Here is a 4,485-nt window from a genome sequence, read left to right as displayed (position 1 = left end):
TAAGTCTCTACTGTCTGGCGTTATTTTGAACACCAACTGGGTGTCGTCAGCATAGCTGACAATGCCCACCCCAAATTCCTCTGCAATGTGTGCCAGGGGTTCCATGTAGATGTTAAATAAGGTAGTGCTCAGACTTGAGCCCTGTGGAACCCCATGGCTAACACTGCGAGGTGATGACTTAAAGGGTGGGCAATGAAGTTGGAAAGTTCTGTCAGTGAGGTATGATTGGAACCAGGTGAGGGCAGAATCTTTTACTCCCATGTCTGAGAGCCGAGACAGAGTGGCTTTACCCACGCACTTTTTCATTTATTCGGGACAATAGCCGTCTCCAATGAGATGTCATATATCTTGACAAGAGCACCTGCTAGGACCGTACTGAGAGTTGCCATAACCACCGGGGGAGCCGGGTCTAAAGGCGAGCCTGATTTTATGCAGCTTTATAGGGGATCTACTTGCTCTCTTGTTACATTAGTGAAGGAATCTAACCCACAAGACAGACCACTTCCTGCGGCCGGGCTCTGGGTGGAGATTCTTCCACCGGATCATGTAACGACACGTCAAAAGACAAATCAGATCTATTTTATTGGTAAAGTACTTGGCTAGATCTTCACATAGTTCCTGAGTGGGAGGGGGAGCCTCATTGCCCACCTTAGGATTTGTGAATTCCTTCAGGATCCTATAGAGTTCCCTAGAGGAGTTTTTAGCCTCTACTATGCGTGCACCCAGATATGTCCTTCTTGCTGTGTTACAGCTATTTCGGTAGGCTGTGTGTGATTTCCGATTCAATGATTTATCTGATTCCTCCTTTGTTTTTCTCCATCTCCTCTCTAAAACCCTGCACAAGGACTTTTCCTTTCTAAGGGTATCTGAGTACCAGGGGGCAGGAGCTGCCCTCTCCTGGGTGGTGGCCCTTTTCAGAGGGGCTATGGTGTCTAAGGCTCCCTGGATCGCTCCCACCAGTCTATCCCATGCGGAGTTCGGATCTCCGTCCAAATTGAGTGGAGGGTCAATATGGACCCGGCTAAAGGCTGAGGGGGTTACTCTCGCCCAAGGTCTTCGAAGGTTCTTCGGTCCGTGTGTCCGCACCACTGGATAAGAGGAAGGCAGCGTAAAGCTTAAAGCCATATGGTCAGTCCAGTCTAATAATTGAGGAAGCTCGACTGCCAGATCGCCCATGTTGGAAAAGATGGCGTCTAACGTGTGGCCTGCACTATGGGTGGGGCTGGTGACTCTCAGCGATAGCTCTAAGGCTTCCATTGTTGAAATTAAGTTGTCCACATCTGAGTTAGAAGACAGTTATAGATGGTGATTCAGATCGCCTATCAATAGAAATTTAGTGGCTTTCAAGACATGCTGTGCCAATCTGTCCAATAGTGCAGTGCAGAATTCCTTATTACTACCCCCCGGAGGGTGATATACCAATGCCCCTGTACATTCTATGACCTGGAACTGCTCCACTCTGAATATTAGGAGCGCCATGTTGGCAGAAGACACCCTGTCTAACGTCCTGATATAATAAGGATGCCGTGTGGCAATAGCTAATCCCCGCCATGTTTACCGGGCCTGTCTAGCCAAGTGACTACATACTCATCTGGAAAGGCCACTGCTAATATTGGTGTGGCCTCATGATTGAGCCATGTTTCAGTAAAGAAGCATATGTCAGGTTTACTTTCCGGTCCTCTAGTAGGTCCCATGTCTCTGTTGCATGCTTAGAGATGGATCTGGCGTTCAGATAGAGTCCTCGCATGTCAGGTATCTGTCTATCCTGCCTTGTCCCCGTGGTCTCCCCCGACTACATTGTGCCTTCCCTGCCGTTGTTGTTTCGTCTGTATACAGGGGTAAAAGTCGAAAAAGGAGGGGAGTTGTTTAGTCCTAACCCATCCACAATTGACACACCTGTCATTCCTTGTAGCCCTCTTACCATTGTTTATACCGGGCTCTTTCTGCCAAATGCAACATGGTGTATGCCTATGTGCCAGGAGTGTCTCTCGTGTGTAGGTGATTCAGCTCACTGACGGTCCTTGCTGTAGGACTGGCAGCATTTTGTGGCGGCTGGCGGTGTACTAGCGCGGACGGGCGCAGACGGGCTTGCCTTTGGTGTGCCTTTGGCACCCTGGCGGCGCGCCCGCTGCGCGCCCGCGAGGGACCTGGAATTTATGCCGGCGGCGAGTTGGAGACTAGACTGCCAACGGCCTAGCTAGTGTCTACTAAAAAAAGACTTAAAGAGCTCTCTCCACTCAATCAATCACCAAATGCGATTGCGGTGGACTGTAGAGTATTGTAAGTGTCCCTGCGGCGTTTAAGATCCAGCAGTCAGGTGTTAAATGCCCCCCTTTGCAGCCCAATTATCAAACAATAAAAATCACAGTTAAAAACACCTTCGGGTTTTTCAATACTGCCCCCAGTACCTCACTCCTTATACCAGCCCGCTAGGGAGCTGGAATTTATGCCGGCGGCGAGTTGGAGACTAGACCGCCAACTGCCTAGCTAGTGCCCACTGTAAAAAGACTTAAAGAGCTCTCTCCACTCAATCAATTGCCTAATGTGATTGCAGTGGACCGGAGAGTGTTGTAAGTGTCCCGCGGCGTTTAAGATCCAGCAGTCAGGTGGTAAATGCCCCCTTTGCAGCCCAATTATCAAACAATAAAAATCACAGTTAAAAACACAGTCGGTTTTTTCTATACTGCCCCCAGTGCCTCACTCTCTGCCTTCTTGTTTGTGCATCTCTGTTGGAAATAGTCCTTTTTGCAGGGTATCCCCAAACTTTTTGCTTCTTCCTCCTATTTTGTTCCTGACTTGTTTGTGTTGGCTTTAGGACTCTGGGCACTTTACCACTGATGCTCTCTGTCTAAATTGTATTTTGAATTGGTGTTTCCATGATTGGATATTTGATTTATCTGTTAGTCGCTAGTAAAGTGCACTGAGTGTGCCAGGGCCTGTAAATCAAAGGCTACTAGTGCAGCACTGATTGTGCCACACACGTGAGTAGTTCTAAAAAGGTAACTCAGATCTGCCATTGCAGAGTCTGCACGCAGTTTGTAACTGCCATGTCGACTTGGCCAGTGCACACACTAGCCAGTCCCTAACCTTCCCTTTTCTACATGTTAGTCACCCATAAGGTAGGCCCAAGGTAATCCTGTGGGCAGGGTACAGTGTATGTGAAAGGTAGGACATGCCCTGGTGTGTGTGGCATGTCCTAATAGTGAATTACAGCCCATTTCGTTTTTCACTATTGCAAAGCTACCTGTTCCCCATAGGACAGAATGGGAAGTTTGTTTATAACATCTTATAAACATAACTGGCCCTGGGAACTAGGTAGGAAAATAAAGTTTAGTATGCCTGAATTCAGAATCTAAAGATGCATCTTTTAGTGAAAGTGACTTTTACATTCTCTGTTTGAAAATACCACTTTTAGAAAGTAGGTATTTTCTTTCTCAGTCATCCCATGTGCCTCTGCTGGAATGTGGATTGCCTGTCCGGGTTTTGGATGACAGAAGACTGGGGAGCAGCAGTGGCTCCAGATAGTCTAGGTAGGGTCAGGAAAGGGCTGAATAGACCTGGGCTGCAATGGGGGAAGTAGAGGAGAGGTCCTTGCACCTCAAAGGGCCTGCTCTGCCTCTGATCAAGCGGTCTCCACCTCCTGCCGGGAAATCACACTAGAGAAGGCAGAACTGGTTCTGGCTGGGCACAGACACTATCTGCTTAAGAGATCAAAGGATTTTGGGATAGAAATATGAGGGCCCAGACCCCTGAACTTTAGAACTCTTTTGGACCAAGACGACTGCCAAGAAGAAGAGCTGGAGAAGCTGTGAGGAGGGATTACCACTTTGCTGTGTGCTTTGCTGTGTTGGGCTGCAGTGGCTGCTTCTGTTTTGGGCAGGGAAAGGACTGGACTGAACTTTATGCAATCTTCTTTTGTGAGTTTCTCCAAGGGCTTGAGGTAAAGCTTCAAGAAGTCTCAGGAACAGCAAATACTTAAAGCTCTTCTGCACTTAACACTGGGGACTGTGTGTTTGGTGCTGCTACAGAAGAAAAGCAACCCGTCGACGTCTACGATGCCGTTGCCGACTACTGGTCCTAAAGGCACCCTCGAGGGCACCTCCGTAACGCCGTACCACAACCCTGGTCTTGCCGATGACGCCTGCTGACACCCCCACCAAGCCGCTGCCCGCACCTCAGCCTGTGGGCACCGCACTCCACACCGCCTTGCTTCACGCTGATGCCTTGGTATCCCCGACGCTCCACGCTGAAATCAACGCTGCTGCTTGCACCCTGGTTTGAGGGCACCGCTCGTAAAGTTACATGATCGACCACCCTCCTCCCACACCTCAGCCTTGGCCTCCCAATGCTCAGTTCGTCAGCCGACGACAACCCTTCAGCAACGACAACGCCGATACATGCACCGTGATCTGCCAGCACCTTGAAGAGCAACGCCTTCATCTCACCATCTGACGGCGTCACCGAGCTGCTAAGCTGCTACTCGCA

Source organism: Lissotriton vulgaris, chromosome 1_1 (assembly GCF_964263255.1).
Source record: "Lissotriton vulgaris chromosome 1_1, aLisVul1.2, whole genome shotgun sequence".
Lineage (NCBI taxonomy): Eukaryota > Metazoa > Chordata > Amphibia > Caudata > Salamandridae > Lissotriton > Lissotriton vulgaris.
The sequence above is the reverse complement of the archived record's forward strand: the minus strand, read 5'-3'. Positions refer to the sequence as shown.